At 41.8% G+C, this 16,771-nt stretch overlaps 1 long non-coding RNA gene across 1 annotated transcript; it reads right to left on the reverse strand.

Moving 5' to 3' along the window:
- Positions 1–1,892: 1,892 nt before the first annotated feature.
- On the reverse strand, positions 1,893–13,047 carry LOC135114671 (uncharacterized). The gene is made up of 2 exons (XR_010275624.1): positions 6,806–13,047; positions 1,893–3,445 (listed from the first exon to the last, which is right to left on the reverse strand). It is a non-coding gene; the product is annotated as an uncharacterized LOC135114671 (long non-coding RNA).
- Between the last annotated feature and the right edge of the window lie 3,724 nt (positions 13,048–16,771).

Here is a 16,771-nt window from a genome sequence, read left to right on the forward strand (position 1 = left end):
GATGTTGCTTGAGAAATGAACGAATTGTTGGTGCTGGCTGCGGTGGTGGTGATGGTGGTGTTGGCGGTAGTGATGGTGATGATAATGCTGGTAACCTTGAATGTATTGATATTTGTGGTGACTTGTTGGGGGTTGTGGTGACGGTGAAGCGGTAATGTTAATAATTGAGAAGTTCGTACAAACCGGGACATTTCTAGGTAAAAAGGTCAACCGGCCACCCATAACTCACGTATCAGGAATCGGTCCTGTTCTGAGAAATATACCTGCTGGCGCGCGCTCTCTCTCTCTCTCTCTCTCTCTCTCTCTCTCTCTCTCTCTCTCTCTCTCTCACACACACACACACACACACACATACACACACTGCAAAATACACAAAGAGGAATAGTTATCGAGATACACAATCTTTACCATTACGAATTCGACACGCATACACACAGACACGCGATAGGCAGGCAGGTGGCAGGGCAGGGACACGCCTAGATACACGCTTGTCCAACCCGTATATTCTCATAGGGAAAACTGCGGACGTGGGTATCATTAGCTCTCCCGCTCCTGCATCTCTAAACGCCTGACCAGAGAAGCGAGCTTGTAACCAGTAAGGGGTAAATTTTCAGTGGGTATTTTCCCGTGCACTTCTCAGAATGCTTTCGCGTCGCCACTTCTCACTAACTTATCAAAGGTATCCTTGATGTATATATTTGTTTTCCATGCATGCTCGACATTCTAAAGCATGATAACCGATCCGCTAACTGTACTGCATTGTCACACACACACACACACACACACACTACTGTTAAAGGAGGAAAAAAACAATGGGAAAACTAAACAATTATATCAAATTTTGAAGAAAAGAAAAGAGAAGAAGAAAACTTAACACACACACACACACACACACACACACACACACACACACACACTGCCTGCTGTTCCTCCGCCGCCTCTCTATTCCTTGTAACTAATGATGACTATCGGTTCTCGTGGCTCTCCTTGGTAGTTTTTTTTATTTATTTATTTATTTTTTTTTATTGTTGGGCACAGTTTCCCAGACTTGCCTCGCCTCCTCAGCTGACCTAGACCACTACAAGGTCCAGTGTTGGTTTTAGCAGAGAGAAAATGGTTTCTTGAAGTCTACATTAACTGAATCAGAGTAGAGGCGTGATAAACCCTACACTGAATAAAGATGACACAAGAAAAGAAGAAAAAACGAAATAAGGAGAAGAAAACGAGAAGAAAAACGGCATAAGAAGAAAATAACGAAGGAAGCGAAATAAAGAACACGGAAAGAAAGAGCCAGTCTGAGGAACAGTCACCACATGAGAGGCAAGGCAATGCAATACGTGAGGGGTACAGAGCGGGCTCAGCTAAAATCATAGAGTTACGTGAGCAGTTTTAAACGAAAATACGCAGCTTCATAAGTTTCCATCATGTTATTAAATATTTCAGAGCCTCATCTGGACTACTCTAAGCAGGGTCTTGTGCAAGTTACTGGGATTTTCAAATGGGATTTTACGAATTAAATATACCAGTAGTTTAACGAGAATTCCCCAATATCAATGAAAAAAGAAAAAAAAAAACATGAGATCCTGAAAATCTGAAAATCCAAAGAGTTTAAGAATAAGAACATAAAAAAAAAATATATAACTACAAAGAAAAAAAAAAAAAGAAGAAGAACATGAGCAAGGACAATGCTTCAGTGTTTGGTTTGCTAAGTCAACATCACGTGAAGGCGAGGGCAGAAGTGGCAGCGGGAGCAGCAACAACAGCTTCAGCAAGACCACCACCAGGGGACGATGCTGTCATCTGATCGGGTGTCTGGCGTCTTGGCGACCACTGGATAATCCCAAGCTGGCAAGTGGCGTCATTAGTGTGAAGGAAAATGGATAATGGATCAGAGAGAGAGAGAGAGAGAGAGAGAGAGAGAGAGAGAGAGAGAGAGAGAGAGAGAGAGAGAGAGAGAGAGAGAGAGCACAAAGTAGGAAGCGGATGGAAAGGTGGATGAATAGAAACAGGAACAGTGGATCGGGTGCAGTGTAGTGGATCAGATGGCCAGACGGACTTGGATCAGTGACGTCGCGTTTTTCTGGACAATCAAGAATTTCTGCTTTAAAATGGTGCCACCCATCGCGGACTAAAGGCGCGGAGGACACGGTCGTCATTGCATAATCCTTACATTTGCACGGGTGTTGCCAAGCTTCCTCTCATGGCCTTGTGGTCGTGTTGCCCCTTTTGGCACGTAACTCGCTCATTCCCATGGCTACAGAATTTTAATGTGCAAGATAGGTAAGTAATAAAAATAAAAGAAAGAGAGCTCATTCTTTTTTTTTTTTATAATCTTCGTTTCTTTCTCCATTCTAAGCTTCCCTTTCATTAGCTGAAGTTGGCAGATTGTTATTCCTTCCAGAACGTATCTCTTCTCTTTAGAATTTTGACATACAGGATTAACAGCAGCAATAAAAAAAATAACTCGTCCTTTTTCTCCTGATCTTCGTTGCTTTGTTCATTTTTTTTTTTTATTTCCTTCTCGTCAGCTGAAGGTTTTATGGTTGTTGTTCATTCCGGCACCTACCTCGTCCCCTCTCATGACTACAGAATTTTAACATGCAAGATTAATAATAACAATAAAAATAAAACTCGTTCTTTCTTCTAATCTTCATTCCTTTGTCCATTTTAAATTTTCCTTTCATGAGGTAAAGGTCTTGTAGTTGTTAATTCTGGAACCAAACATCTCTACATAATTTCAACAACCAAGATTAATAAAAATAATGAAATATAACTCGTCTTTCTTTTCTCATAACTTCGTTCCTTCTAATGGTTGTTGATTCTGGCACGTAACTTTTTCCTACTTAATCTAACATGCAAGACTGATAATAACAATAAATGAAAATTGTTGTACTTCTCATCTCCGTTCCTTTGTCCATTTAAACTTCTCTCTCATCAGCTGAAGTTCTAATAGTTGTTGATTCAGACGTGTAACTCGTCCCCTCCCATGACCACAGAATTAAAAAGAAACAGGATTGATAATAGCAATAAAGAATAACTAATTTTTTTCCCTTCTAATCTTCGTTTCTTTTTCCATTATAAACTTCCTTCCCAAGACCTAAAGTTGCTATGGTCATTATCCTCTACCACCATGGACAGAAGAAACAGGGAAGGGAAAAAAATGAGAGAAAACTAGACACCTTTAATAATTATTTTTATTCTTCCACTCATCTTCAATCACTTACTCCTCCACTCCTAAGTTTCCGAGGCATCACCTGAAGAAAAGATTGGTATTCTCCCTCCTCTCACCCGGGCAACCTTCACCCGGGCCGTCCAAGGTGGCAGGGGAGGCAGAGGCCAAGGGGGGCATCTGTAGTCCATTGAACGGAGGCCAGCTACCTTCTCGCGCCCTTCCCTTTGTGCTTCGGCGGGAGTATAAGCGGCGTGCACTCCCCTCTTGCGTGGCCTTGAGAGAGAGAGAGAGAGAGAGAGAGAGAGAGAGAGAGAGAGAGAGAGAGAGAGAGAGAGAGAGAGAGAGAGAGAGAGAGAGAGAGAGAGAGAGAGAGACGAACCCACGGTCAACACCACTCACGGAAAGCCAGGTAAGACTACACACATAGGAACGCACACGCGCGAACGCTCACACACACACACACACACACACACACACACACACACACACACACACATGGTTTTCTTGTTCTTCTTTGCATATAAAACGTTCATCTACTTTAGAGTTGAAAATCTAATGTGTGTGTGTGTGTGTGTGTGTGTGTGTGTGTGTGTGTGTGTGTGTGTGTGTGTGTGTGTGTGTGTGTGTGTTACAAAGAAGAATTAATCTAATTTCTAATGTGCACTTAATTAATGGCACGCTGAGAGAGAGAGAGAGAGAGAGAGAGAGAGAGAGAGAGAGAGAGAGAGAGAGAGAGAGAGAGAGAGAGGAGAGCTAGAAAGAACTGAATTAATCTGCCTTTCTCCTGTTTTCTTTTCTTTTTTTTATTATTTTCTCTTCTACTCTAAAATGAAAGAAAAAGAAGACTCCTTGTCTGTAATTCTATTTTTTTCTTTAAGGGTCTAAAACAATTTTAGTCACCATCATCACTATCATCACCACCATCACCATCATCATCGTCACCATCAGTTATGGTCACAATGATTATTATTATTATTAGTTTCATCATAATTATCACCAACAGGAATATTAGAAGCACCCTTATCTAAAATTAAATCAAATAAAAAAAACTATATCAGTAATACTTCATTTCATCACAATCATTATTATTATTGTTAACACCAACAGGAATATTAGTAGCACCCTTATCTAAAATTTAACATCATCAGTAATACCTCGTCTCGTCAACTTAAGCAAACACGACGAAAAAGACTGATCCAATAATAAAAAAAAGTATATATATATATATATATATATATATATATATATATATATATATATATATATATATATATATATATATATATATATATATATATATATGTAAACAATAACAAACGTACAATTTATAATAGGCACATTAACAAACTTGCACAGTAACTCACATAAAATTGACATACACTCTTGAATGCCCCAATGTATAGTTCACATTTCGCGCCGAAGATTAACTAAAGAAGAATACAGAATAGCGAAGTTTACCTGCACAATAATTCAGATAAAATTGATATTCTCTCCTGAATGCACCAATATGTAGTTCACACCGCGTCGAAAATTAACTTGTTGCTCTTCATTCTCTCTCCGCTAAACAGGGAAGAGAGAGAGAGAGAGAGAGAGAGAGAGAGAGAGAGAGAGAGAGAGAGAGAGAGAGAGAGAGAGAGAGAGGTAGTGGAGAGCTGCACGGGGCTGAATTAAAGAAAAGAGGAGGAGGAAGAAGGGAGAGTTAAATGATATAGATGCAGCTAAGGACGCTAACAAGTAATGACGTCAAGAGAACATTTGCATAACTAACTGCGTAAAGTGTCTGTGTTGTGTTAGTGTGAGAGAGAGAGAGAGAGAGAGAGAGAGAGAGAGAGAGAGAGAGAGAGAGAGAGAGAGAGAGAGAGAGAGAGAGAGAGAGAGAGAGAGAGAGAGAGAGAGAGAGAGTGAGGTGCCTAAGGATATCCTGGCAATTGGTGAAGGTAGAGAGAGAGAGAGAGAGAGAGAGAGAGAGAGAGAGAGAGAGAGAGAGAGAGAGAGAGAGAGAGAGAGAGAGAGAGAGAGAGAGAGAGAGAGAGAGAGAGAGAGAGGGCAATTTTTTCCTTCTGCTCTCCCTTCCTGTGCAATCCCTTAGACAGAGAGAGAGAGAGAGAGAGAGAGAGAGAGAGAGAGAGAGAGAGAGAGAGAGAGAGAGAGAGAGAGAGAGAGAGAGAGAGAAACTATACACATGTCCTATGAATCCTGTACTCATGACCCGCCATACTTGTAAAGACGTTCTCTCTCTCTCTCTCTCTCTCTCTCTCTCTCTCTCTCTCTCTCTCTCTGCGTGAATCAATAAGCGGGTGTTGCAATAATTATCGACTCGTTGGATGCGTCGCGCTGACAACCTTGCTCCTCCACCAATGTTGCCTCGCTGCTCTTACCTCACCTGATAAAAGACAGATAAACGCAAGGTAAATCGGGACAGAGAGAGAGAGAGAGAGAGAGAGAGAGAGAGAGAGAGAGAGAGAGAGAGAGAGAGAGAGAGAGAGAGAGAGAGAATATTATCAGTGGGAATCAGTAACAAAAGCAACATTCAAGATAGAAAAATAAGAGAGCAAAAAATATATTTAAGAGAGAGAGAGAGAGAGAGAGAGAGAGAGAGAGAGAGAGAGAGAGAGAGAGAGAGAGAGTAATCAGAAGCACGCTATGACCAAAACATGACGCATCGCATATCTTCGCGGCATATAGTTGGTTTGAGAGGCACTCGCTGCGTCACCGCCGAGATCTTCGCAGCTCACTGATAAGACACACTTGTGCTTGTCGGGGTTACTCACCTATTCTGTAAAAGTTGGAATGCAAGGGAAACTGTTGGCAGGATGTTTTTGAGGCTATTTTGAGAGTGGACCGTCCTCCAGCCCGGCGCGCCACAACGTAAACAAATATCAGCTGACTCTCGGCAGTGTTGCCAGCACGTGGTTCTCCATATAAGCTGAGTGGACACTGGAGGGAAGACAGGGCAGTGAACACAAGTAACTCTTGTGGTAATGTTTGCAGGCGAGGCGACGATGACGACAAACGCGAAGAATTATTTGTTAACTGAGTCAGTGCAGGGCGACGATGGCGCCATAGGGCGGTGAAGTGCGTGATCCACAGACGCAGTAGAAAATGAAGAGGAAAAACTTACGATGGTACACTTTGTTTCACGTGATCTTTCATCAGCAAACGTGTGATGTTTGCTGTTTGTTTTATTTTCATGATCAAATTGTTTTCCTCACCACTAATGTATGCAATGTGCAATGTGCAGAACTGAACCAAGAGATGAAGGCCTTCCCTTCATTTAGCTTCGTGGCACATTTGCCTCAAATTATAATAACAATATGGTTTGTTATATTGCCCTTGAATAAATGAAGAAGGTCACAACTGTCTTACAAAACAAGCAATTTTTTTAAAATTGTTTGTTTCTCTGCTTAGACAACATGTGTCAACATTGGTGTGGGACGGTCTCGGCCTCCCCTCAGGATATATCGCCCCGTGGAAGGCCACTACATAATGTAATATGCGAAGCACACTAAGAAAGCAGAGTTCGTTCGGATTCTTACAGAACCTTAATTACATTCAAAACTTGTGCCACTGTGAGAACCAACATAATTGCCTTGTGGAACTGGCAGGGGCCTCTCCCACAAACTGCGCACTGACCTCCGAGAGCTGTGGTGGATAGGTGACGCAGCAGTGCCGGGCAAATAAAGATCTCCCTTAAGGCGTGATCACCACCGTCCAGCTACAGTATGAGTACTGGCCGGCGAGCCGAGCGCCGTGAGTGACGCACTCAGGAAATCAACCACGATTATGTGAATTTTATTCAGCGTGGGCACGGCTCATTCCCTTCCCCTTCCCCCCTCCGTCCCTCGTGGCACCTTCACTCGGAGTCTGTAAACAATCTTGAAGGTCGCTTCTTTTGTCACTGGCATGTCCCCCAAGAGTTTACAAACACTTGCCTCATGGTCCCGCGATAACAAAAACCGCCGTGCAGATGAAGGTCTTTAGTATTTGTTAAAAATATTATGTCATTCTTCATATAAATAAAGTCAGCAACATCAAGAACAGATTATCTTCAACATACATATGAATCACAGAGGAAAGGCGACCAGCTGGTGGCTGCCTCACGCAGGTCTAATAGCACTCATTCTATAGGCGCCGTCGTGTTTTGGGTTCCCACGATCTTTAAGAGAGATGAGCGTCTTGAGAAGTGCAGCCATAGACCTTGGTCGGAGGGGAAGGCTACTCTCTCTCTCTCTCTCTCTCTCTCTCTCTCTCTCTCCTAATCACACAGTTGCTCTTACTTAATGTAAGGCAAGGACACTCACGCCCACCCTCAAGGGATGCTCCAATAAGGATTTAATTGTGCACCAGATGAACACAATATCACGGCGGGCAAAGATTTGAGGCCAATGGCTGGAGAGAGAGAGAGAGAGAGAGAGAGAGAGAGAGAGAGAGAGAGAGAGAGAGAGAGAGAGAGAGAGAGAGAGAGAGAGAGAGAGAGAGAGAGAAAGGAAAAAAAAAACTATAACTATTTTGCTTCGTGTTTATTTATTTTTTTATCAGTCTGCAAGATAAACTGTTTTTTGGGAGACACGTGGCGCAAGTGTGTAGAGCCACACCAATAGAGGAGGGCTCGAGTGCGAATGACTCCTGTTACGAGATCAAAGATAAGACGGATTAAAAGAAAGAACGACTGTGTGTGTGTGTGTGTGTGTGTGTCTGTGTGTGTGGTGGGTAGGGGGGGTGTTAGGGAGAGGTGAACCGGTGAGTGTTGGTTACTTATGTTCTCACACCAAACGATGAGTAGAATCAAACCTCCTTCCCCAGCCAACCAGCGAACACCTACACATTCGTTTGGGGCACAGATTACACACAGTAACAATGCGGTGGACGGGAGGGGCATGTCTACAACTGCTTCTGTTATTGTTGTTGAAGAAAACCTGTTATCTCCACTCCTCTTCCCATCCATTGATCGTCCCTCTCCCACGCCACCCGCTTAGCCACGCCACTGACCCGCGTTATTTCCATGCAACACGAGACGCGAGGGAAGCGCAAGAAGACTGGAATTCCTAAGTATTGGAAAGGTAAGTGTGAAACAGGACCCACGCTGGTTTCGAGTTATTGTTATTCACTTGATGTTTGTTGTTTATTGATCTGTTTATCGGTTATGATGCGAAAGTAGAAATGTGCGTTGGTTGATTTAAGTTTAGAAATTTACGTTGGTTGATTTAAGTTCGTTATGGTAGTGAGAATGTACGATGCTGAGGAAATTTGTTTGTTTACATTGTTATTTATATGCTTATTTTTTTTATTATTGTTATTGATGGTGTTATAATTGTTGTTCTTGTCATCAGTACCACCACCATCATCATTATTGTTAGTCATTATTATTATCATTACTATTCTTCTTCTTCTTCTTCTTCTTCTTCTTCTTCTTCTTCTTCTACTTCTTCTTCTTCTTATTATTATTATGATTATGATTATTATTATTACTACTACTACTGCTATTACTATTATTATTATTATCATTATTATTATTATTATTATTAGTAGTAGTAGTAGTAGTAGTAGTAGTAGTAACAGTAGTAGTAGTAGTAGTAGTAGTAGTAGTAGTAGTAGTAGTAGTAGTAGTAGTAGTAGTAGTTAGTTGTTGTTACTGTTGTCGTTGTAGTATCACCATCAACATATATTTTTTTACGTTGGTCATTGAATGCGTTTAAACTCAGGAAAGACTTTTTTTTTCTCTCTCTCTCTCTCACTGCATTAAAATGTTAACCCAAAAGCAGCGCACTAAACATTTAATCTCCACGGTGGATGATGGCAAACTGCAGTACATCACCGCAGAATTATTAACGTAACGTTGCGAATTACAGAGAACATCCCACAAAACTGATGTTCCCTTTGTGCATCACACTAAACCTGCACATCGTCTCCTCCCCGTACAGGTACATCGGGTATTGCCATAGGGAGAGTGTGTTGACGTGTGCTAGGTCACGGAGGCAAGAGACAGCAGTACGTCACACGCCAGGTCATTTCCTCATTTTTCATCTAAGATAATTCCCTCACTTCCCTTCTGCTCCTCTTCCTCCTCGGCGCACTGAGCAGTCACGTCCGCCAGCCTGGTAATGTCCACGCTCGCCCCGAGAACTCACGTCTGAGGTGTGGTCTGTCACGGAAAATTTGCAGCATTGACGTGTCTTGTACATCTCAGAGTGCCGCCTCCTCAGACACTCACTGGTTTGGCACACGAGGACAACAGCAACACAAACAAACTCTGCTATACCGTGGCGTCCCCTCATCCCCTAGCCAGGAAGTGGTGCATTTCGTGATGTCACTGTTTTTAGTGTTGACGCTGCGCTCGGCTTGCCGGAAGAAAAGCAGCGCGCCTTTGCAAGTGCGTGGTAATGCTGTGAACAACGATTCATGGAACTAACTCATATTCTAGTTAGATAAAAGCTGCCCTCTATAAAACACCTTAACTTGACTGATTTTTTTTTTATTCATTTAGTGCCAGCATTCATTTTATTACTTTATATCATCAACGGGCCTTACTTTTACAGCGAGAGGCGGCTAGCTAGCAATTACTACACCTTCCTCCTCGAAAGTTAATTTGCCTAATGAAAGAGTCAGCGTGTGGTGTCTGTGATGTGTGAGAGTGGCTCTTTATACGCAGTCAACTGAAACAGGATGAGGCAACGTGAAACACCCGGAGAAGAGCATTCTGTATGATCTTACCGAAAGCAGGGAGGCATGAGCGGCGTGCAGCCACATATAGTCGCCACGTAAGGGGACGTGCCGGGTACTACTGAGCGAGTGGCAATAGGTCCTTGGGCAGCGTGCCGGAGCCTTGGTAGGTCTCAGGGTTGAAACCTTGGACGCGGAACACTACCGTCTTCTCCATACACACCCATACCGCGCCCACACGTCCCGTCCCGTCCCGCCGCTCTTCCTAGTACGCATAACTGTCGCGGGGGAGTTCTCGTCCACCTCACCGTCTCGAGTAAAGCGGAACCAGATGGGAAATACAAATACATAAAAATTAGTTCGTTAGTTATCATGAATGGGCTCCTCAATAGCTCCTCCTTCCTCTCCTCAAAAAAAAAAAAAAAAAAAAAAAAAGCGGAACTTGCTTAATTTCAGTCAATTGCCTGGTCGTGAAACGCAAGATATTTCACTTGTCAAAGCTCTAAGTGATGCAGTCATTTCCTGAACCCGACACCGCATCGTTTATCCCAATGAGAAACAAATGAGATCCAGATTACGAAACATCCACACATCTGCTCCCTGTTGCTTCACCTCGAGCACGGAACATTCCGTTATCAGCGGCTGCGGCTTGGGGGTACTTACAAAACGTTCACTCTGTTGTTGCCACGCTAAGAATGAGAGAAAAAAAAAATGAAGATTAGGAATACCCTGCGTCACCATTTTCTGTAGTCTTATTGTAGTACTGACGGCAGACAGCGACTTGGCACCACTCCTCCTCCTATTTCAAGGTTAGCAGCATTAAGGCACAGACTGTACATGACTTATACTCGCTACCGGTTAGACGACGCTTTGTACGCCAGCTCTGCGCCTTTCCACGTGGGGGATCATAACAGTTCAAGGTCTCAGCTTAACCATACGGCGCGTGCAGTCTGTCAGCAACCTGCTTGTCGGAATACACAATTTGCGATGCCTTTGTCGACAGTCCACACGGAAGATGGCACCTCAGTGTAGTGGGGGTTAGGTTTTCAGAAGCCTCAGCCACAGAACTGATCAGTTGGGTTCTCGCGTGTTTTCCTCCTATTAGTGAAGCAGGATATTTATTATTTTATCACTAGAATCACGAAAACATCCTTGAAAACCTTAGTCATTTCCACTTCACAGCCTGTCGAACGTAGTGAAGACAAGAAAGACAAGACGCTGAAACTTTTGCGAATTAATGTGGTGCGAAGTTCTCGTTGCGATTCAAACCTGCTAGACTCTCATGCATTCAGAATACGCTTAGATGGAAAATATGGAGCAAAGGCAGAGAGAGAGAGAGAGAGAGAGAGAGAGAGAGAGAGAGAGAGAGAGAGAGAGAGAGAGAGAGAGAGAGAGAGGTAGTAAAAGTGATGTTACTCCGCGTCTCGTTTCTAATTCGTAAAAACGATCTGGGCGGCTGTGACCTAGCATTGCCGCGGCCGTGAGGTGTAAGGTGCCAGGGATTTGTTCCGCCACCAGTGAACAACGCAGTATACCACCGACCCTCGACACTCACTCTTTGCCCTCTACGCGACACAAACGTCACTTCTTCCTCCACACCAGTGTTCTTCAACCTTTTCTAAGTCCACGCATCCTTACTTTTGAGAAACGCGTGTATATAAGTACCCTCGCGCCTTGGACAATTAATTTCAAAAGAATCACATGAATATTTGACAATTTTCTCTAGTTTTAAGATTGAAAATATATAAATAAAAGTATTATTCTATTTTTATTTTAAACACAAAGTAGCTATTCTGTCCGAAATAGTTGATAAATTTGAGGCACGAGTTGCGTCTGAGAGTAATATGTTAATATAATACACAAATTTGTAATACTTTTATCTCAATTTCAGTTAATTTCTTACATGACACTTTCTAAAACATCCTTCCGTACTAAGCACTCTTGTACACACTGGCCACGTCATGTAGCCGTGCATGTACTCAACGATCTCCAGGTGCCCTTTGAAAACAATTCATACACTGAGGTTAACTATCACTGCTCTACACGACCCAAACTCCGCTCCTCTTCCCTCTACACAACCCAAATTCCACTCCTTTCCCCTTTACACCCTTACTTTCCACTCCTTCCCCTTCCACATTATCCCTAAAATCTACTTCCTCTCTACAAGACCCATGAATTCCATCCCTTCCTATATACGACCCTTAAATTCCACTCCTTTCCTCCCTACACACCCCTTAAACTTACTCCTTTAAAACCCATTCCATCCGTCTCTATATAACACTTACAATCTACTCCCTTTCCCCTCAACATGAATTATTTCTATCCTTCCCTCTACAAACCTAGTACCTTAAAATGAATCCTAATAACCCATTCCTTCCACTCTAGGTGACTTTTGAAATCTGGTCCCTTTCCCCTTTGCACACACTCCTTATTCTTAGCATGGGACGCAGGACGATGAAAATGCGTGTCGATAAAGGCACGTGTGTGTAACGTGCACACAGTAGATCATACTTCCCAGGGAGAAAAGATAAGACGTAACCATGGAAACTCACTCACTCTCTCTCTCTCTCTCTCTCTCTCTCTCTCTCTCTCTCTCTCTCTCTCTCTCTCTCTCTCTCTCTCTAACATACTAGATAACGTCTTATCAGTAATATTCTTAATCCGCGGGCACAATCTCTCTCTCTCTCTCTCTCTCTCTCTCTCTCTCTCTGAACGTGAACGTGTAAACGCGATAAGGGAGGAATTCAGGGAGTGCCTCTACGCGTGTTTGTCCCTCCCTTAGTGCGGCACTGTGCCAGGTGCGGGATGGGGGTGGACCGGTTGAGAGAGAGAGAGAGAGAGAGAGAGAGAGAGAGAGAGAGAGAGAGAGAGAGAGAGAGAGAGAGAGAGAGAGAGAGAGAGAGAGAGAGAGAGAAACTTACTCTTTAGGGAACAGCGGAACAGCGGGGAAGTGTACACACACACACACACACACACACACACACACACACACACACACACACACACACACACACACACACACATACACAAATGATTATCGATTTAAGAACATGACGTATTCCTTGGTATTGTCGCATATTAATACTATAACAAAAAATATTACTACAATTTTCATTATTCTTGTTGTTGTTTTCGTTGTTGCCATTGTCGTCATAATATCACCAGCAACAACAATAACTACAATAATAAAAAATAAATAAAAATAAATAAATAAATAATAATAATAATAATAATAATAATAATAATAATAATAATAATAATAATAATAATAATAATAATAATAATAATAATATTATTATTATTATTATTATTATTATTATCATTATTGTTATTATTATTATTATTATTATTATTATTATTATTGTTATTATTACTACTACTACATCTATTTCTACTATCAACTAGAAGATGAAAACAATTTTAAGTTATTACTCACTATGTATTATCACTATAGCATGTATTGATGTACTACATGTAACTTGCCTCTACGTTAACTCTTTTGTGGAGAATTAAGATGAGTAGTGGTCTTAGTTACCCTAATGAGCGCAGTAGTGCAGCTGAGGCAGACTAGACGCTGACGTGGGATGTACTAAGATTATGTTGATTAATTTACAACAGCCCCAGCCAGACGCCTAGCTGGTGGAGATCAAGACTGCATCAAGAACACACAACTAGATTCGTTCATTACTGCAGCGTTCAGTACTACGTAACAGACAGTAATGAGCTTGGCCTCCTTTCCCGTTCATTTTTATCTTATTGCATTTATTCATTTTACGTGTAAGGAGATCGGGGAAGGCAAGACAAGGAAAGCTTGCTCAAATAACGCTCTCATAAATAAAACAGGCATAGGAGAACCGAGACATTAGTCAATGAGAAGAGTTTCCTTATTCTGCCAAATTGCATCACAACTGATCATGAGTCTTCGTCCCGCCCAAGTTTCACGCGGGGAACCGGTTGCCACTGGTGCGCCGAGTGTTGCCAGTTTGCACTAGTAATCTATGTGTTACTGTTAGATACTGGAACATAAACCATAACCCGCCCTGAATGTTATCTTTGACCGCACCAGTCAAAGATGTGCTTAGTGATGTGTAATTTCATATGATGCAATGTGAATCAGCTGCACAGGACACACGTTCTTGTTTTTAACCTAGTAGACAGGAGACGGTTGCAGCGAGGAGCGGAGGCAGATGGTTCGCTACTGGGTGTCCATGCAACCTCTTCAGCCTCAGACTAATCTCATTTTACCTTCATAAATGGAATTCATGAACTTTGTACCCTACGAAATTTATGTAATTGTAGCATAAACATGAAACTTACAATTCCCTACTTCAATGGAGGAATGCAAATACGGTAGCATGTAAACAGAGAGAGAGAGAGAGAGAGAGAGAGAGAGAGAGAGAGAGAGAGAGAGAGAGAGAGAGAGAGAGAGAGAGAGAAAATTGTTCCTTTCACAGCCACGTGGAAGACGATATGGTATAACGCGCGTGGTGTGGCAGCAATCGCCTCCTGACGCTGAGTGACATCTACAGCACTGACCGGATCGAGCTGCGCATCACCAAGAGGGAAGTCTGTCAGCAACATCCTTCCACTCCCCGCGCTTCTGTCTGTTTGGTTGACGTTACAAAGGAAAGGGCACACAACTGAAGCTGATGACGGAACTGGACTTCATGAGTTCAGTTCCGCTGGATTCCGTTCAGAAAAACACAATTCTGATGCGGTTACGACATCGTGCAGTGACCTGTGGTATGATTTGAACGATTCATCAAGTAGCCTTACTCTTCTAATTGACTGCGTCAGTCGAAAATGATACTGAACTGTCAGGTGACAAATTTTCAGTCACATAACGCCTCCTGCAGTTTTACGTCCCTTATAACTCCTTGAAAACACGTCACTAAAGTGTCATACACGACGTAACCTCAAAGACGATAAGCAATATCTCGTTTTTGTGTACGTATCATCGCTACTTCCATATGCATGATTCACCGATATTATATCCTCAAGTGAATTTGAAAACCACGACCTAACAACTCTAGATCGAAGGAGGTTGAGTGAGGGCAGGCAGTGTTCACTTCCAGTCCACGTGCACATGACCACACCTCTCCACCCGACAACAGCGTGCACCCAACGAGCCATATCGAGCAATCCCCGCACTCCCCTTCTGTTGTAACCTCCTCCTTGTCCCTTGTCGCTAACCATGCGAGGGCACAGATCAACATCCCTCCTCCCACACGAGAACAGACAACCCTTTCTTCCTTTACCCGTGCGGTCCATGATGCCCTTTGTCTCCGCCTCAACTACTGACCATTCACAGTAAAGGTGACAAACCACAGAAAACAGGGTAGGAAAAATGAGAGAGAGAGAGAGAGAGAGAGAGAGAGAGAGAGAGAGAGAGAGAGAGAGAGAGAGAGAGAGAGAGAGAGAGAGAGAGAGAGAGAGAGAGAGAGAGAGAGAGAGAGAGAGATATTCATAAGGCGGAAAGAAAAATAGCTTTCAATCTTCGTCTTTAATAAGTCTAAAAGTCTAATAAGTCGTAAAAAGGCGGAGAAGAGCCGAGTAAATCGATGGCTTAAAATATTTTCAAAACTCTCGCTTTGAAAAATAAGAATATATAATTCATAAAAGAGGGAGTATCTTCCGCAGATATCGGGAACGCGTGAAGGCACTGCCAGTACGTCAGTGAGATTAGTAATAGGAGTGTAGCTGTGATCCTATGTACGATTAATTTATTCATGGTATGCTAGTAAACGCTAGTTTCGCTTCCAAGAAATTCATTAATGGTATTCAAGTACGTATATGTGTTTGTGTGTGTATAGCAGTGTGCTGAGGCCCTTCGTTCAGATATATATATATATATATATATATATATATATATATATATATATATATATATATATATATATATATATATATATATATATATATATATATATATATATATATATATATATATATATATATATATATATATATATATATATATATATATATATATATATATATATATATATATACACACACACACACACACAATATTAATGTAGACCAATGTAACATTATTCAGAATGTAATAATACACAGCCTAGATACCTGAACGCAGGGGCTCAGCACACTGTGCCTTACAGCCTTGCGAGGTATGCATTTCAAGAAAGGAGAATCGGTTATGTAAAAAAATAAATAAATAAATAAAAAAAATAAAATAATAATAATAATAATAAATCACTAATATAATTAATAATAATAATAATAATAATAATAATAATAATAATAATAATAATAATAATAATAATAATAATAATAAAATAATGAAAACCAATGAAATAAATGAAAAGTATAAACAAAATTAATAGCTTAAACATTTGATAAGGATGCAGAACTAAAAGGGTGGAAGAGTTTTTTTAGTGGCTGGATATAATTTAATGGTGATGTGGTATCAGATTAACGAACGACCAATGCGATACCTTGAAAAAAGTTATTGCTACCCATCTACCTTCGAATGTTTACCCATTGTGAACCAAAACGCTAGTGCTAGCCTCCAGCTCCCACGGGGTTAGACACAGTTCCTTGGGCAAGTCTCGTACCTATTCGTTGCTTGAACCGGGGCTAACTTGGAAGGAGACCAGCCCAGTGCCTCACCTGCCCCGGGTTCTCTAGTATGGGGCCAAGCGCTGACCCTTCCTGTTCTAATGATCTATCCAGTGTATAAGTGGACTAGTGTATGGTTCAGGTAGTCAAATGGGAGCAAACCTGATCTAGCTCAAAACACACAGGGCATTCATGAAGCACTGGCCGATAAAAATGGATGACAATTTGACTTTCAAGCAGGCATGCAACATCAACCTACAACATCCCTAGCCATCCATTCACTTCACAACACTTCAGTCTTAACAAGCTAGAGAGCAAAAGGAGAATGTTCCTAATTCTGTCTGTTGTACCAAGTAA

Source organism: Scylla paramamosain, chromosome 28 (genome assembly GCF_035594125.1).
Source record: "Scylla paramamosain isolate STU-SP2022 chromosome 28, ASM3559412v1, whole genome shotgun sequence".
In the NCBI taxonomy this organism is placed as follows: domain Eukaryota; kingdom Metazoa; phylum Arthropoda; class Malacostraca; order Decapoda; family Portunidae; genus Scylla; species Scylla paramamosain.